General features: G+C 48.0%; 2 non-coding genes across 2 annotated transcripts; one reads left to right on the forward strand and one right to left on the reverse strand.

Moving 5' to 3' along the window:
* Positions 1 to 210: 210 nt before the first annotated feature.
* Positions 211 to 282, forward strand: TRNAG-UCC. The gene has a single exon. It is a non-coding gene; the product is annotated as a tRNA-Gly (tRNA).
* A 133-nt stretch (positions 283 to 415) lies between these two features.
* On the reverse strand, positions 416 to 488 carry TRNAV-CAC. Its single transcript has one exon. It is a non-coding gene; the product is annotated as a tRNA-Val (tRNA).
* Positions 489 to 18901: the final 18413 nt, after the last annotated feature.

Below are 18901 nucleotides of genomic sequence, written 5' to 3' on the forward strand. Positions count from 1 at the left end.
TAAAACTAATGGGAGGAGGGCACACAGAGAAAGAAGCTTCTGTCCCCCTCCTGGAGCCTGGGCGCTCTCTCGCCCAGCCCTCCCTCTTTCCCACGCGGGCGTTGGTTTAGTCTATCGTAGCACGGCCCCCTTCCAAGACTTGGCAAGTGGTACAGCCCTAGAGTTGTGCTCTTCTCCTGTACGGGTCTGGGAGAAACCTTCTTCAGAAGCGCGTTGGTGGTATAGTGGTTAGCATAGCTGCCTTCCAAGCAGTTGACCCGGGTTCGATTCCCGGCCAACGCAGCTCCGTGGGATAGCTTTTTTTTTTTTTAAATTCATTCAAAAATTAAATGTAAACACTTTTTTTATTGATTAATAAAGCTTGATGTTCAATGAGCATGAAACCGAGGAAACAGATGTAAAAAAGAACGAAGCCTGTTCCCGCCCGGGATCGAACCGGGGACCTTTCGCGTGTGAGGCGAACGTGATAACCGCTACACTACGGAAACCCATACAGAAAAACTTTCTCCTAAGTCCTGATGTCTCTTAACAAGCTGTGTGTTCTGGGCTACTGCTGGAATGACTGAGTCATTAATTAATGTTAGACTCTAGAGGTTATTTGATATTTATTTTGCAGTCACGCTCAGGGCAAACACAGATGAACAAGCCAAGGAGCACTTTAGCAATGTAAAAAAGAGCAGGAGGACTTGTGGCACTTTGGAGACTAACACATTTATTAGAAAAAAAGAAAAGGAGGACTTGTGGCACCTTAGAGACAACACATTTATTTGAGCATAATAAATTTGTCAGTCTCTAAGGTGCCACAAGTCCTCCTTTTCTTTTTTGCGAATACAGATTAATACGGCTGCTACTCTGAAACATTTATTAGAGCATCAGCTTTCGTGGGCTTCATCGGATGCATATAATGGCACTTATAGTAAGAAGAAAGATATATACATATAGAGCACATGAAAAAGTGGAGTAAGAAGTTAATTAATTAAGATGAGCTATTATCAGCAGGAGAAAAAAACTTTTGTAGTGATAATCAAGGTGGCCCATTTAGGCAGTTGACAAGAAGGCGTGAGGCTCCTTAACAAGGGGAAATAGAGTCAATGTGTGGAATGACCCAGCCACTCCCAGTCTCTATTCAAACCCAACTTAATGGTGTCTAGTTTACATATTAACTCAAGCTCAGCAGTTTCTCGTTGGAGTCTGTTTTTGAAGCTTTTCTGTTGCAAAATTGCCACCTTTAAGTCTGTTACGGAGTGGCCAGAGAGGATGAAGTTTTCTCCTATCAGTTTTATGATTCCTGATGTCAGAATTGTGTCCATTTATTCTTTTGGGTAGAGACTGTCCAGTTTGACCAATGTACATGGCAGAGGGGCATTGCTGGCAGATATCACATTGGTAGATGTGCAGGTGAACGAGACCCTGATGGCGTGGCTGATGTGATTAGGTCCTATGATGGTGTCACTTGAATATATATGTGGACAGAGTATAGCTCATCTTAATTAATTAGCCTCTTATTTCCCTTTTTCATGTTCTCTATCTGTACATATATTTCTTCTTGCTATATGTTCCATTCTATGCATCCGATGAAGTGAGCTGTAGCTCACGAAAGCTTATGCTCTAATAAATGTGTTAGTCTCTAAGGTGCCACAAGTACTCCTGTTCTTTTTGCGGATACAGACTAATGGGGCTGCTACTCTGAAACCTGTAATTTAGCAATATAAAGTGCAATGTAAGCCCTAATTATTCTTAATTTATTAATTACGGGGTGGTTTATTATTAATTAACAACACATAATAATAATGTAGTTAAAGTTCACAAAACAAGCTGAAAAAAAGAAAAGGAGTACTTGTGGCCACCCATCCCCCACTGTTCCTCAGATGTTCTTGTTAACTGCTGGAAATGGCCCACCTTGATTATCACCACAAAAGGTTTTCCTACCCCCCCCTTCCTGCTGGTAATAGCTCATGTTAAGTGATCACTCTCCTTACAGTGTGTATGATAAACCCATTGTTTCATGTTCTCTGTGTGTGTATATAAATCTCCCAACTGTATTTTCCACTGAATGCATCCGATGAAGTGAGCTGTAGCTCACGAAAGCTTATGCTCAAATAAATTTGTTAGTCTCTAAGGTGCCACAAGTACTCCTTTTCTTTTTTGCGAATACAGACTAACATGGCTGCTACTCTAAAACAAGCTGAAAAACTAGGGTGTAATATCAACGCTAAATATAAAATTTATGACTGATTCACAAATATTTGGATTATTAATAATATAAATTATAAATACTGTGAATCTGTGAATAGAGTAAGTAAAAATTCATAAATCACTTTGGAGATACAAACAGCAATACAACACCTCAGCCCTGCAATGAACTCACAGGGATCCTAAATGTTCAGTACTATTAATTCATTACTGATTATTAAAATAAATGTTGATTATTAATAATAACTAAGCAACATTATTAGTTGGTTGTAAGTCAGCGTAGGTAAAGCACTTTGAACATATTATAAAGTGCAGTCTAAATGCTAAGTCATGCATTAACCCACGTGACTGACATCTGTCACTTGTTGGCCAACCCCAAGCACTGAAAAATTATGAGGTAGGCCCCCAAAATCATGAGATTAAAAAAAAAAGAAATTTTGGGTTTTTTTATTTGTCTTCTGATTTCAGAACATTATGGGTGCACTTGCTTCACATTTCCAGGTTTTCTTTGCAACCAGAAGAGCTAGAAACTTATATTTTTAAAATGAAAACTGAGAGGCTCATGTTGATTTCAGGAGCTGAGGGTTTAAAAATAAGCACCACCAAATACTGTGAAATCATGATGGTTGGCAACACATCACGTGCTTAAAGTTAACTACATGGGCAAGTCTTTGGCTGAATATGGGCCATTGTAATTAATGAGTAGTATAATATATTGTTAGTAATAACTACAAAGAACAATATGTGCGTGATCCTGTGAAAAGTTGACTCTGCTCCTGATGACATCAATGGGAAATGAGGGTGTTTGCCGTCTTGCGGGATCCATCCCGTGGTATCATCTGCAGATCCATGCACAGACCAAGGGCCGCGTATCTCCCTCATGGCCCTTTGTGACAAGCCCAGCTCAGAATGACAGAGGCTAACGATTTTGTGTGCCTCCACATTTGTGGTGTCCAGCCTGAGACCCCTGATTTTCACAACTGCTGAGAACCCACAAGCTCCAAAGGAAGCAACTGGGCACTGCATCTTGCTGGGCTCCTCTAAAAATTAGGATAAGTGGCCACTTTGTAAATTGGGCTTCTTCCATTCATATCCTCCATTCCATTACCAGCCCCAGCCCCTCGCCTTCAGGCCTGTAAGCAGCCCACTGAGCCATTCCAACCCATGCGGAGTAGAGGGCATCCACGGAAGAAATGACTAGCCTGAGCTGATACATTCACAACCTCATGTTCCAGCAGCTTGATTCATTTGTCTGACAGCCTGGCAGAGAGTCTCAGCTTTGCATTTTCCTTGGATTGATTTGCATTCTGTATGGCTCATGTGTGCTATCCCTGAGCAACCCACCCGCCTCCAAGCTGCTGCTAGTGTGGATGCAGCTGCCACCAGGTGTCGGCAGAAGAGTAGAAATACAGGACAGGTTTTTCTTCCCCTCCTTGCAGAGCAGGGATCCCATAGCTCAGGAAAGAGAGTTCCAAGCAACTGACAGCAGCAACAAGAGGTCTGTCCTTGGCCTTCTGAGCAAGACTTTGGGAGGGGCCTGTAGGGAAGGCAGTAATGCAAGATCCTACAGATGTGGAGGGAGCTTGGAGGAGTTCTGGGGGTGGGTTGAAGGAGTGAGGGACCTGCTGCTGGAGAAGGGGGAAGAGAAGGGGAGCTCCGTGTGGGGAGTAAATCAGCCTCCGTTGCAGCCGCATGGAAGCTGGCTGCAGTTCTGCTGGTGTTGGGCAACAGCTCTGCGGGGCAATGTCAGAGTCATGGAGCCAGCCAGCCAGCAGGGAGGCACTGGAGCCCTGACTGAGATTCAGAGGGCTTGAGCAGCCCACTCCGGCCTGGGCCAACTCTCTTGCCTGCTCCAACACTCTTGGGCAGAAGCCCTGCCTGCAAGCAGAGCTGCTCCAGTACACTGTGGGCCAAATGTTGCTCTCCGTGGCCATCACGCAGCACTACCAGGGTAACCCTGAGCAGGACTGGGCACAATATAATAATAACCCTACCTCTTTTTCAATTGATCTCAAAGGATCCTTTACTTAGGAAGTCAGCTCCACTAACCCCATTTTACAGATGGGGAAACTGAGACTCTGAGAGGTGCCCAAGGTCACCCAACAGGTTATTTGCACAACCAGGGCTCACCATGCAATGTTGCCAGCTCTACCGGGTTTCATTATAATTGATGTTTCCATTAAAGCCCCAGCTGCTGGAAATCATACAACTGTATGAGATGCTCAGATTCCATATATTTTTTTAAACAAAATTATGTTCCTAGCCCTCATGGCTGCAGAGAAGCATGAATAATAGTAACACCAGATTGCCCTTCTATAGCAGCTTTCATCAGCAGAGCTCAAAGTTGTACAAAGGAGGTCAGCATCATTAGCCACATTTTAGAGATGGGGAAACTGAGGCAGAGAGGGGAAATGAATTGCCCAAGGTCACCCCACAGGCCAGTGGTAGAGCCAAGAAAAGAACCCACATTTCCTGCATCCCAGTCCAGTGTGCGAGCCACTTAACCATGAAAACACTACCCTTGTGTAAACTAAAGGCTCAGAAATCTGAAGAGAAATTTTAAGACCCCAAACTTTTATGTTATTTTAGTTTTTTAACCTCATGATTTATTTTCAAGCCAATCTCATGCTTTTGGGGGAGAGGGGCTGACTCAGGATTTTTAACCATGGATCAGCGTTGAAAGGGCTTGGCAATACTGAGAATGGAACAAACATGATTGGAGGTGTTCTCCCAAGCTCTGCCCACAGCCCACGCCCTGCCCATAGCCCACACCCTGCCCACAGCTCTACTCTGCCCACTCAACTTGAGGCCACTCAGCTCTCCATAACACGGTCATCCCTCACCTTTCTTACATGCTTTGGTCAGCAGTGAACTAGTTAATGCTGACAGTAGACTTCTGTGTTAATACCTCATTGCAAACAGTAGGGATAGTTCACACCGGTTTCAGAGATCTTGTTTCAGGCAGCTGACAGACTCAGGCAGATGTCACTGCATCAGTTTACATTTTGAAGGTTTTCGTTGCTACCATAAGGGTTGATGAGTTAATATTAATTATTTTTATTATGTTAATAAATAATAAACCCCATCCCAGGAAAAGTAATAGCTCACTGAACTGCTGTAAACCAGCCCAATCTGTCCTCTGCACCAAAAGGCATGGATAGTTCTAAGGACCAGCCTCAGTGCTGGGTATAAGTAGATGCAATCCCATCAATGTCAGTAAGAGCTGTGCTTCCTTGCACCAGTTTAATCCCTACTGGACTATAAGTCCTGAAGAAGAGCAAAAAGGAACTGCCACTCATCACAAGAAAAATCCCTCCTGTTGGAAATCAACATACCCCAGCACCGATCTCCTCTAACCACCTCTTCCCCAATCGGGACATACACGCAAAGTCCATAGGTGGACACGGTTACGGTAGGCAAGAGGAGGAAGCCAGCTCTTCCTGTAAGACTGGAATGTTTGTGCTTGTGTCTCTGTATGTGAGTGCAGCTTTTGCTGGGGAATAGCCACGAGATGAAGGAGACTGTTTGAACACCTGCCAGTGTATGTCAACGTGAACCCGGCTTCAGGGACATCTATTCAGATAGGTCTTGGTGAGATTGGAGCTGAGGCCGTGTCTATGGCTTTATGCTCCTCAAGGACATGTTTCACTGCCTGTAGAAATTTACTGCCAGCGCAATTTTAGAAAAGAAAACCGTATGCTGGAGAGTGACTCATCAGAGAGACTCACATGTGAACTGAATGAATCTCTCTCTCGATCTAGGCTTTTCTGCCTCACCTGGCACCATGGTACCTGGGTTCCATACACAATTACATCAGTCCTTGGCCATGATCCAGGAAGGCACTTAAACACAAGTGACTCTAAATGCATGAGCAGTCCCTTTGACTTCACTGTAGGCTTCAGAGGGGCTAAGTTATGGGTTTAAACTTACTTATGCTCCTGGCTGGATCTGATGCCGAATGACTAGGTCTGCCAGCGAAGGGACAGAATAAACCAAAGCCTTTTGCCACCATCAGGGCTGCCCTCCCGAACATTGTCCTGAATATCTTTTTCTGAAGAAGGCTCCATTCACTAAGGACCTATCAATAAATGTGACTTTGTCTGGGAGTTCAGTCACCTAGTTTGATCCCTGAGCCAGTGACAAACACAGTGTTACCAACTCTCATATGAACATAAGAATGGCCACACTGGGTCAAACCAAAGTTCCATCTAGCCCATTATTCTGTCCTCTGATAGCAGCCAATGCCAGGTGCCCCAGAGGGAATGAACAGAACAGGGAATCAGCAAGTGATCCATCCCCTGTCACCCATTCCCAGCTTCTGGCAAACAGAGGCTAGGGACACCATCCCTGCCCATCCTGACTAATAGCCAATGATGGACCTATCCTCCATGAATTTATCTGGTTCTTTTTTGAACCCTATTACAGTCTTGGCCTTCACAACATCCTCTGGCAAGGAGTTCCACAGGTTGACTGCGTTGTGTGAAGAAATACTTCCTTTTGTTTGTTTTAAACCTGCTGCCTATTAATTTCATTTGGTGACTCCTAGTTCTTGTGTTATGAGAAGGAGTAAATAACACTTCCTTGTTTATTTTCTGCACACCAGTCATGGTTTTATAGACCTCAACCATATCTCCCCTGAGCCGTCTCTTTTCCAAGCTGAAAAGTCCCAGTCTTATTAATCTCTCCTCATACGGAAGCCGTTCCATACCCCTAATCATTTTTGTTGCCCTTTTCTGAACCTTTTCCAATTCCAATATACCTTTTTTAAGATGGGGCGACCACATCTGCACGCAATATTGAAGCTGTGGGCATACCATGGATTTATAGAGAGGCAATATGATATTTTCTGTCTTGTTATCTATCACTTTCTTAATGATTCCCAACGTTCGGTTTGCTTTTTTGATTGCTGCTGCACATTGAGGGGATGTTTTCAGAGAACTACCCACAATGACTCCAAGATCTCTCTCTTCAGTGGTAACAGTTAATTTAGACCCCCTCATTTTATATATACAGCTGGGATGATGTTTTCCAATGTGCATCACGTTGCATTTATCAACACTGAATTTCATCTGCCATTTTGTTGCCCAGTCACCCAGTTGTATGAGATCCCTTTGTAGCTCTTCTCAGTCTGCTTTGGACTTAACTATCCTGAGTAGTGTTGTATCATCTGCATATCATCTCATGATTTCATGGTGAGTCTCACACTATTTGGAGTTTTTCTGAAAGCCCCAGCTCCTACAGTCATGAGCCCCAGCTCCTGCAGTCATCCTGGCTTCCATGTTTTAAAAAAAGTAAGTTTCTCGCCCTGGTGGCTGCAGAGAAAAGCTTGCAAATGTGATGCAAATGCATCCCAAAGGCTCAGATTCCAAAAGGCGAATCAAAAGAACCCCACAAATATGTATTTATTTTAAAATCTCGTGATTTTTAAGCTAATCTTGTGATGTTTTGAGGACCTGGCTCATGAGTCTGGGGATTAGCAATATTGTAAACATGGTTTCAGATTGCGGTAGGGTCTGGATCTTAAATTATGTTCCATAGCCACACTGAAGCTGTGGCACCGTGTCTGCATTCACATTTTTGTTAATGTCTCCCAGCATTCCACTACTGCCAGCATAGCTCCTGTGGGGCTAACAGCCATGAAAGCAATAGCATAGCCCATCTAGCTGCCCCAATGATGAAAGAAACAGAGGTCGGAGGAGTGTTCCCACCTTTGCATGCACCAGCAGAACTGCAGTGGCACTAGATCACTGGTGGGAGAATATCAGCCTGGACAAAGCCAAATGGTTTCAAGCCACACCGCGAAGACCTATTTAACTCCAAGAATAAGTGAACACTTTGGAGAAAGGACAGAGCAGAGTCTGTGTTGCGCCTCACACAGACAGCACAGCCCAGGTGACGGCAGGGCACAAGTGGATCCAATCCTTGCAGCAGTCATAGGAGCAGAAGCAGGCCCAAAAAAAATCCCAGAGAGGCATGAAGGGACCACAAGGACCAACACCCCATTGCAGTCACTCTAGCCACGTTCAATAAACAGGCTTAACTCTGATCAATTTCATAATCTAGATGGCTCAATGAGAAAGAGTAAAACAAAGAGGGGTGGTGCTGCCCAGTGGGTAGGCTATTAGCCTGGAAATCAGGACACCTAGAATCTATTCCCATTCTGCTGTGAGACCAAGGACAGGTGGTTTCCCCTCCTGCCTTTTGTCTGTTTAAATTGCAAGCCTCTCAATGTTGTATAAACAACAGTAAAAGAGCACGCAAGGGCTAATTTAGATGTGAGGGGTAAATGACCCTGGGTATTGCTCCAGTCACTGCACTGGCAGAATTACCCCCTTCTAAATTGGCTTTTTCACTGTTGTAATGAGTGGTGTCATGCTCTGCTTTGTTTAGGTGACAAACCATAATGACTCCAAAGTCCCCCCCCAACAGTCAGCATGATTTGTTACATGAGAATGGAGAAACATTCAGGGGAGCTCAGAGCCCCATCAAGCAGGGAAGTTGACAACTGGGGCTGAAAGACAAAGCTGCCTTCACAATACCCCCAATTAGTCATTCATTTGGGCCGCCCATAGAACTGGGAGCACATCCCTTGTGCCGGGAGATAAAACAAGAAAGGATTCAATAGCACTGATTCAAATTAGGTCAGGCTGGCTTTTGAGTTGCAGGGGCTGTACAATAGCAGTCACACGACCAAGGAGGGGGTAGACAAAGGAAAGAAGACCGACCAGGCAAGTGGCACAGAGGGCGGGTGCAGCGGGGGACATATTGCAATAAAAAATTATTCTAACAAGAAGAAAAGGGGCTGAATGGACTGCACAAAACAGGCTGGTCAAAAATACACCCTGCTCCAAGATAAGCCAACCCCACTCCTTCCCAGGCTTAGCCAGGGACTACTGAATCAATAGAGTTGGCAACACAGTCTGCAGCCTTGACCGGTAGGTGATGGGGAGAGCGGGGAGAAATTCACTCCTTTGCAGAGCAAATTCTCCCATGCATCAGGTAGGCTGATCCTCAGAAGTAGTTAGGAAATCTGTGGGAGTTAGGCTCCTAAACACCTTTGAGAATCTGGGCTGCAGAGTTTACGGGTGCATAGATCTTGTTCTGGTCCCTCTGCACGGGGATGGATTCCACCCCATCTGAAGATCTCAAATTGTCCAGCCAGCTTTCTTTTGTTCCTTGCACCTCACAACCCGGCTGTGAAGCTCCAGCCTGTTATCCCCATTGTACACCAGAGGCAACGGAGGTATAGAGACACTGCACAAGATCACACAGCAAGTCAGTGGCAAAGCTGGTTTAGAACCCAGCTTGGTTTACAGTACCCAGAATTAACCCCTTGGATACCACTCCTTCCTATTTAGGGTGACCTAATAAATCTATTCCCGTGTTGTATGTTTGAGGTTCTATGAAGTCTTGTTCTTAGCTCTGGGCTGATGGATGGACCTTGGAGAGAATCAGCAACCTAGTGAAAATAGCCTCATGGGTCCAGCTCTTGGGCCTTCGAAATTTGGTTCCAGCCCTGGACCAGGCTATCAGATAATTAGTATTATTACAATAGGGGTTATATACGTTTGTGACTGTTTATCTGGCAGTGGAGAATAGGGCCGTTTCTGTGGCGATATCAGGGCAGCCAGAGATATTTACAAGAACCTGATCTTTGAAGGCTGCCTGGCCTGGTGAGTTGTTGTTACGATCTGAAATCTGCAAACTAAACAAGTTCAAGTAGAAAGAAAAGGAGGACTTGTGGCACCTTAGAGACTAACACATTTATTTGAACGTAAGTTTTCGTGAGCTACAGCTCACTTCCACTGAATGCATCCGATGAAGTGAGCTGTAGCTCACGAAAGCTTATGCTCAAATAAATTTGCTAGTCTTTAAGGTGCCACAAGTCCTCCTTTTCTTTTTGCAAATACAGACTAACACGGCTGCTACTCTGAAAAAAGTTCATGTAGATGAGTCTGCTTTCTCGCGGGGAGTTTTAAGAGCAAGGGCTCACTCCTGTGAGGCCTCTCTTAATAAATCTCCCAATGACATCTCTCCTGCCCCAGATTGGAACAACAGAGGCGAAGTTGCATTGCTAGAGGACCAAAGAAACATTAACTAGCGGAAATGTGTGTGCAGAGGCAGGGCACTTCCCACCAAAGGAAAAACAGATCCAGACATTTAACACAGACAAAGCCTTTCATATACATGCAACGTTCCCATGGTTAGAAGCTGAAGCCAGGCAATGGAAGTTAGGAGTCTAAATATCTTTGTGGAGCCGGGCCATACAAGGATAATTAACCATTGGAACAATTTACGTTGGGATTTGGTGGCTCCTGCGTCACTTGAATCCTTTAACCTGAGACTGGGCGACTTTCTAAAAGCCATGCTGGAGTTCAACCAGAAGTTAAACTTGATGCATGAGTCACTGGATGCAACTTTCTGGCTTGTGTGATTAGATTATCATAATGGTCCTTTCTGGCCTCAATTCTATGAATCTGTGGTGATTACAGTGTTGCCAATTTTCATGGGTTTATCGCAAGCCGTGCAATATTTGACGCTTTTCTTAAAACCCTGGTGTCATGTGAATACACCAAAATCTCATTTCTGTCCCTTGGGGTTGTGGAGACAAATGCAGACCCTAAAGGTTCCAAAACCAGAAGTCAAATAAAAGGGACTCCATATATGTATTATTTTTTTAAAACCCTCATTATTTTGCGGGACTTGGCTGCAGACTGTTGATCGGCAAGGCTGGATTGAAATATAAGTCCCTGCATCAAGCAAGACCAGTGGTTCCAAGGCCCCTTCATGTGTTGAAGGAGGCTGATTTATTCCCTGCCTGTTTGTTTCCTGATGTTTTAGTTTATTTTTCCTTCTTTTATCAGCTGCAGCTGAGACAGGAAGGGGGCGGGAGGAGGGTTTTGTTCCTCTCTGTAGATAACGGAAGCTGTGTTTGTGCAGCCATGGTGACAGAATCCAGGGCGCTTTCTGGCGGTTTGCTCCCTACCCTTGGCTCCCAAGAGCTGGTGAAAGTGGGGCAGACAGAGATGAGCCTTTGTCTCTCAAGTGCTTCAGCTATTGCTACTAATTAAGCAGAGAGCTCTAGTGCATCCTCCCCTCAACCTCGCTAGCTTAAGGAGAGTAGAGTTGGGTCTAAAGAGAATTGAGAGGCAGGGCTGTCTTATGGTGACAGCCAGGCACTCAGAGCCAGGACTCCTGGGTTCCTCTCTTGGCTCTGTCACTTGCTAACTGCACTGTACAATGACCTACCTCAGGAAGGGGCTGTTTGAAAAGCACCCCCATGATGGTCTAGGTGTTACGACTAGTTGAATATATTATATTCCTGGCATCAGGTTGCTCTTTCCCTTCTCACTTCATTCACTCTTCTCTTACCCTTAGCAGTGGGTCCTTCCAGGCCAAGTTGCATGTTAGCAGGGCGGTTGGGGGTGTGTGTGGAGGGAAGGGGGAAGCTCTTACCCTGCAGTGGCCTCTTCTGCACCAGTTCACTGGATAAACAGAGAACCACATCCAGTGTCTCTCGGCTGTGCTACACGTACACACAAACAGCAGAGAAACCAGTCTCCCCTCTGCCAAGCGCCGGTAGAGAATTGCTGCTCTTCCTTGGCCAGTAAAGCCGCCCTGCTTATTCTTTGTTCCAGCCTGTAACATCAACGCGCAGCAGATGAGCCGAGCAGGGTGTCAAAGGAGATCATGCATCCGTGCGTTAGTGCATGTTTCCTATATGCCCTGGTCCCAGACGCCGGGCTTCTGAGCCCCCTTTCTCCTAGGCCCCTAGGTCAGGCAGGCAGTGCTCTAATGGCCCTTGGTAAACAGAGGGCACGGATCACTACCTTGTCCCCTTCCCTGGGGGTCACCATCTACTGAGGCTAGGCCTTGGGATGCTGCTGCTACCAGTTCAGCAGTAATCAGCCCTGAGGCAGGAAGTGGAAACTTTCAAGTGGCAGCCACTTAGCTTCATTAGAGGCATCAAGAGAGAAAACAAGCCTCAGGTGGGGCAGTGAAAGTAGACGCTATGGAGAGCAGCCCTGACACCACTGCTTTCCATACAGGTCTCTGGGTAAGTTTGGGCTCCTGTGAGGGGGAAGAAAACAGAAGATGCTGGGATGGGGCAGGATGGCTTGATTGGCCTCAAGGCTTGAAGCGGGCACAGCCACGAGGGAATCCTACAGCCTGTCCCAGGGGAGTGCTGATAAAAACCTTTATGTCGCTCACACACACACACACACACACACAAACACACACTCTGCATGATGTGTTCCAGAGAGAGAACATGACAGTGTGCCGGGGTGAAAAAGCAAGGGCAAAATTCCCTCCTGTAGTAATAATCTCTTGATCTCATCGGTGTCACACTGGCAAAGGAGCTGGCTGCAGGTCCCAGGTGAGAACGTACCCGCGGTTGGAGTTAAACCCAAGCCTTCGGCCATGCACCCACCATGACCTGCTTTGTTTAGACACAAAAGAACAGGCTGGAAGCAGGATCAGGCCGGTAATCGCATTTCCTTTCTGCAGCAAGTTCTTTATCAGCCCTGGTCTCTCTGGGCAGCTTGTGCTGTACGTCTGCCCAGCTCTGCACTCCAGAGCTTTTAACCTCATCAGCGTGGATTTTTTTTTTTTACCCCGTTGCAATGTCGTTGCATCTTTTCTTTTAAAAGCAGAGATGCAATTTCCCGCTTGGAGATAAATGGGTCCGTCTGACTAAGGCACCTCTGTGGCCTCCCATCACCTCATCCTCTTTGCATCAAGCTCTAACCCCGCTGCAGAGAATTCGGTTGCATGTCTCCTGAGCCCCGCTCCCCTCCTCTAACGCATGCTAAGACTTTCTCTTTACGCCACCCCAGATAACGCAACTGGCACGCACTGCTGGATGGGCCACAGATGGCTCACTCGTGGCACGTGTACAGCTGTGCACATCTGGCAGGCAGGTATTTGATGGTGTATTTGCTTGCTAGCCAGATGCACCAGCCAGGAGCCGGGTGGAAAGGAGAGGGAGAAATTGCTCACAGAGACAGAAATGGAAGTCTCTTGGGGTTAATCCTGGAAGGATCCTGGAACCAGCTTCCCCTCCTGTCTATCAGCGTCTCTGCCCTCCTTTCCAGGAGGGAAGGGGATTGCCTTCGCTGGGAGATAGGCACAGGTGGTAACAAGACTCTCCAGGCCCCCCTGGCAAACACCTGCAGCGGGTTGTTATCTCTACACAGCTTTCCATTAAGTGGAGGAAGGGGAAACGACAGCTGGAGTTTAGATGCTGGTGATAATGTTCAGTGGCAGCGCTAGCAGAGGGAACATTAGCGGTTAGCACAAAGGCCCCAGAGGCAGGGTTGCTGAGCGTTATAATGGCTCCCGCGTTCTGCAGCCAGCCTGCTGTGGGACCACAGTCCAGTCCCTTTGCCCTCTCCATGTCTCCAGAAGAAGGGATCATGATATTGACCTACTGCCCAATGGTCGTGTGACGCCTAATGAACGAACATGGGTAAAGTGCATTGAGTGGAAGGGGTTCGCCTCAACTGCAAAACAGAATGTAGAACCTAGGGGGACCCCCCCCATCCTGTTTTGGCCTTTTTTTTTAAGCCCTGTCCTGACTTTTTTGGCAAAAGTGGGCATGCTGACAATCAGTTGGCAAGAGCAAATGGGACCCGTGCCCACTTTTGTCAAAAAAGTGGGGAGTGGTGCGGAGGAAAGTGCGGGGGGCTGAGCGGTGATGCCAGCCCCACGCATGGGGGGAGGCAGGGCTCGAGCAAGCAGCAACACTTCGTGCGGGGGGCAGGCAGGGCAGGCAGGGCAAGCAGTGACCACAGCCTCGCACGTGGGACAGGCAGGGTTAGCGGTGAGTGGCTTGGGCCAGCCCCACACAGGAGGCAGGCAGGGGGCTTGGGCCAGCCCCACATGATGTCCCTTTGGGAAATATGATCCCCCTAGGTTGTTCTGAAACCTGGCTGCTCTTTAGGGATGGGGGATTCTACTGTGGCATTTGACATTGTAGAAGAGAATCGGTGACATCATGGAGGTCAGGCCTAGCTTTGCTGCATATCTCTGAGCCTTGAGACGTAGGAGCCATTAACCCAGTTTCCAGATCTGGAGAGGAACCATCCCAAAGTTTGAGGAGGACCAGATCTGGGGTCCTGGCTTAGCCACATCTCCGTATTATCACATGCATTACAGTAGTAGCTAGAGGTCCTAACCGAGCCCCATTGTGCCAGGCGCTGCACAGAGGCATGGTCAGAGGCATCATTGTCTGAAACAGCTCCTAATCCAAACAGATAAGCGCAAAGGGCAGGAGGGTAAGTGACTGTCTCAAGGCCATACACCCACATCAGTGGCAGAGTCAAGACTAGCCTTCAGCTCTCCTAATGGCCAGGCTAGCGCCCTCCCTTGCTAGACCATGCTGCTGCTCATCTCATGTTGGTGCCTTTTTGGAGGAGATGGGTGTAATGTTCTTCCTGTTCTTTTCCAGGATGGCTATTTGCTGCAGGCGAGCAGCAGAATTCAGGTGGGTTTCCCCCACAGGAGCCCAGCCCCCTAGGGTGACCAGAAGGCCTCGTTTGCTGGAATTGGAAATATCAGCGCAGAACACAGCCGGCACACACACCGCTCACCAGAGCCTGCCACATCCAATGAGCCAGGAGACCAACGAGCCAGGAGAATGGCGGCATCGTGCCGACTTGGCACGGCCCAGGCAGGAGAAAGACAGAGGAGGGAGGCAGGGCTCTCAGTGGAGTCCTTGGTCTTTTATGAAGCAGATGCGCCTGCTTCTTCAGGCAGGAGTGGCTGCGTGTGTTTGAAAAGAAGTGGCAGAGCGTATGGATTTGCCGCTCGGCGCTGGGATGAGGGGCCTTTCATTTCCTTCAAGGGCTCTCGAGGAAGGTCTCATTGTACCTGCCTGGAATTAATTCTGCCATCATCTAAACATTCAATTCTCTGTTTGATCAAATGCTCGCAACCCCCAGAGTAGGAGCCCAAGGAAGAAAGGGGGAGGGAAGGGCTCCACCTGGGACTATTTGTGCCTTGGGATTAAAGTGTGGCCAGGCAAGGGCTTGCATCAAACAGCCATGGCCAGTGCCTAATCTAGGTTTCACTGGAGTCACTTTACCAGGCCAGATCCTCAGCAGGTGTAAATCCACATAGTTCCATTGACTCCAGTCGAGCTAGGTTGATTTAACCAGCTGATGATTTGGCCGATTGGCTCCTGGTTTACAACTGTGAAGCCCAGAGCAGAGCAGGACTCAGGAGAAGGAACATCTTTGCAACCAGCAGGGTCTCCTCTCTGGCTTAGGAAGCAGAGAAGCAGCATCCTCAAGGGTGTGAGGTATGTGACCTTTCTCAGACTTGGGGAGAGCAAGGCCTGAAGCTTCTGGGACACACACACACACACACACACACACACACTCAGGGGGCTGGCAACTTTTGTGCCAAGCAACATACCCCCCTTCTCAGGAGCTGCCACCCCAGCAGACTGCAGATGGCCTGGGCTCCTGTCTTCCTTCAAACTGCAGCTACAGTAGAATTTCTCAGGGAAACCCTGAGAACCACACTGTTCTCCACCTGTTGAACTTGTAAACCTCTTCTTAGCAGTGCTCTGCCAGTACCAACAGGGAATCCATCCACGTGATCTTCCCCACAGCTGGGCCTTAGCATGGCCAGGATAGGTTTGTTCCTCTTTTGGTGGGACCTATTCTAACCCCCAGGTCTCCAATACATCTGCCCTAGCTGCTTCCAGTGAGCCAGGAAATGTGCCTTCTATTTGTTCTGTGTTTGTACAGGGCCTAGCACTGTGGGGGTCCTGGTCCATGGCCCTGGGTCCTAAGCATGACCAGAATCTCAGTAATTGGCAGTGTGTCTGTCTGTCTCTCTCTTGCTCTTCTAACTCACCCCAAATGTCTTTCATTCTGTCTCAGCGCCCTCCAGCAGAGGGTGTCGTGTGTGGAGCTGCATGCGGGGCATGGGGAGGGAAGAGGGTTGCACCAGGGATGCTGGCACAAGAAAGCCTTTCTTTTTCGGCCGAGCGCTCGGTGTCTGAGCTTTCGTGCAGTCGGAGTCTATGTTCCCAAGAATAAAAACAGTGAATTACTGAGCTGCTTGTGGCTAATGCAAAGGGTTTCTCAGAACTGGGGTTATTAGAGCCCAGTGTCATGTAGGAGTAAATGGCAGCACATGGTGAATAAAGAAGTGATATAATAGGTTTAAGTAGCCTGTTTCCCTTCAGAGTGTTGCTGATAACAGACCCAAATGTATATGAGACCATTACCTCAATGAATAAGACCCCTGTCTGGCAGCAGACACACTGCAGCTCAGAACAAGGGCTTTATTTTTCATAATTCTATTCCCCCCCACCACCCAAAAAAAAGGCTTTGGTATATGAATGTGAGTGGAGCAAAGGGAGAGGTGGAGGGAGAAAAAGAGTATGGAAAAAAGGGAGGGAATGAGAACGGGGAAGAAAGAGGCGTGAAGAAAGAACCAGAATTAAATAAGGGGGGCTCTAGGCCATGCCCTGGGCCATTCTGATCACCAGCAGCTGATTCCTGTGGGATTTCCACACACACACACAACATACACACACGCCACAACATTGCACAGTGGATCACGCACATGTGCACACGCGGCATCGCACAGTGGATCACATGTGTCCACAGCAATGTTGCACAGGAATCAGCAACAGCGCGCCAGGCCCTGATGGCAGCTATAGGGGTGTCAGTCTGGGGTAACTCCACTGACTATAATGGAGTTTCTCTGGATTTACACCAGCGTAACTGAGGTCAGCATCTGGCCTTATCATGACTCCACCTGTCTCTTGCATGATACGGAAAGAGTCAGTTATGCAGGGGCACGTGTTTGCACCAGCTTTTATCGAGCCTGTGCACATGTGTGTCTGCTCTACCTTCCAGATCTTATCCAGGCATGTAGCATGTCCGATAATCCCCTCTGTGAACACCCAGATCCAATGAGCACACCTCACAAAGGTCACTAATCCCCCAAGCAAACAGATCATAATTTATCCCTCATAGAGCCAAGGGAATAATTTGCAACAAATCATCTAGCTGATGAATTTAGCCACTTTGGCTGTTCATGAAATGTCTGCCATTGAGGTTGCGGTTTCCTCAGATGCTTTCGTTCTGCAGTGACGCCTGCCTGAGTTCCAGGACCATTTGTCCCAGCTAAACTCAGTGACTTGACTGCTCAGGGGAAGCGAAGGCCAAAGAAGCACAAACATGGCCAAAGCAAATGCTGTTAGAAACTCCAAATACATCTTGATGGACACCTGGCTGCTGTATTTGCAGCTGAAGGTTTGTCTTGTGGTTACAGCACTGGCCTAGGATCTATTTTCAGTTCCTGCTTCTCCCTCAGACGCTTTGTCTGACCCTGTCCTCTTTGCCCCGGGATCTCTCTGCGCCTTGGCTCCCCATGTGAAAATAGGGCCTGTAACTGATTCTTTAAATTTGTTAGTCTCTAAGGTGCCACAAGTACTCCTTTTCTTTTTGCCTATTTAGATTGTGATCTCTTAGGGGCTGGGACTGTCTTTTACTATGTACATACAATACCTAGCACAACGGGTCACTGTTCTTGGCTGGGGCCCTAAGGTCCCTCTAAGGTGCATGGCCACGCAGCAGCCTATTAAGCGCCACGCAGGTGCGCAGGGCTGTGGTGGGGTGAGATGCCTCTCCCCCGGCCCCGGTCCCAACCCAGCCCAGCCACGAGACGCACCCCTCCCCCGGCCCCAACCCAGCCCAGCTATGGACCTGTCCTGGCTGTGGGAGAGGTGCCTATCCCGCAGCCCCGGAGCCAGGAGTGGGGAGAGGCACTCCTCCCGCCAGCCCAGGTGCTGCTATGGGGAGAGAGAGCTGGGAGGGAGTCCTCTCTCCCCGCAGTAGCTCTGGGGCAGCCTGCACCCCAAATCCCACATCCCCAGCCACACCCCAGAGCCTGCACCCCCAGCTGGAGCCCTCACCCCCCAATCCTCTTCCCCAGCCCTGAGCCCCCTCCCGCAGCCCAATCCCCTCATCCCTGGCCCCACCCCAGAGCCTGCACCCCCAGCTGGAGCCCTCACCCCCATACACACACACCCTAACCCTCTGCCCCAGCCCTGAGCCCCCTCCCACACTTCGAACCCCTCGGCCCCACCCCCACCACATGAATTTTGTTATGTGCACCCATATGGAGGTCATGTGTCACACACCTCACCTCCATATTGGTGCACATAACAAAATTCATTCCGCACATGGGTGGGAAAAATTAGAGGGAACACTGGCCCTCTAGGTAATATTGTCATATCAATAGCAATTATTATTTGTCTAGCCCTAATGGCTAATAACAGATGATACAGGCTGTGGTTTAGACCCGGCCTCGTCTACCAGACAGTGGCCCTCATCACCACCAATTTCTCTGCTTGTAGCAGATTCGTTCACAGTCGGCCAGTTTCTGCATTCAGTTGTCCCAACGTAAACCAAGAGTGTCTCCACACTGACCCCAGTGGTGCTGGGACCCCCTGGCCCCTTTCTCTGTACAGTTTGCTTTTCAGCTGGGGAAGAGGACTCAGAGAGCAGCCCCGTCAGAAAAATTTCTTGGAAACCCTGTGACGGAAAGTTTTCTGCGTTTGCTCCCAGGACTCTGTGGGAATGAATTTAGCCTTTTCTGCAGTAAAGCCAATACACTGTCAGTACTAAATAAAATGCTGGAGGAGCAGTCATGGCTGCGTCAGTCCTGGAGACAATTCTGC

Source organism: Dermochelys coriacea, chromosome 25, assembly GCF_009764565.3.
Source record: "Dermochelys coriacea isolate rDerCor1 chromosome 25, rDerCor1.pri.v4, whole genome shotgun sequence".
Classification (NCBI taxonomy): Eukaryota; Metazoa; Chordata; order Testudines; family Dermochelyidae; genus Dermochelys; species Dermochelys coriacea.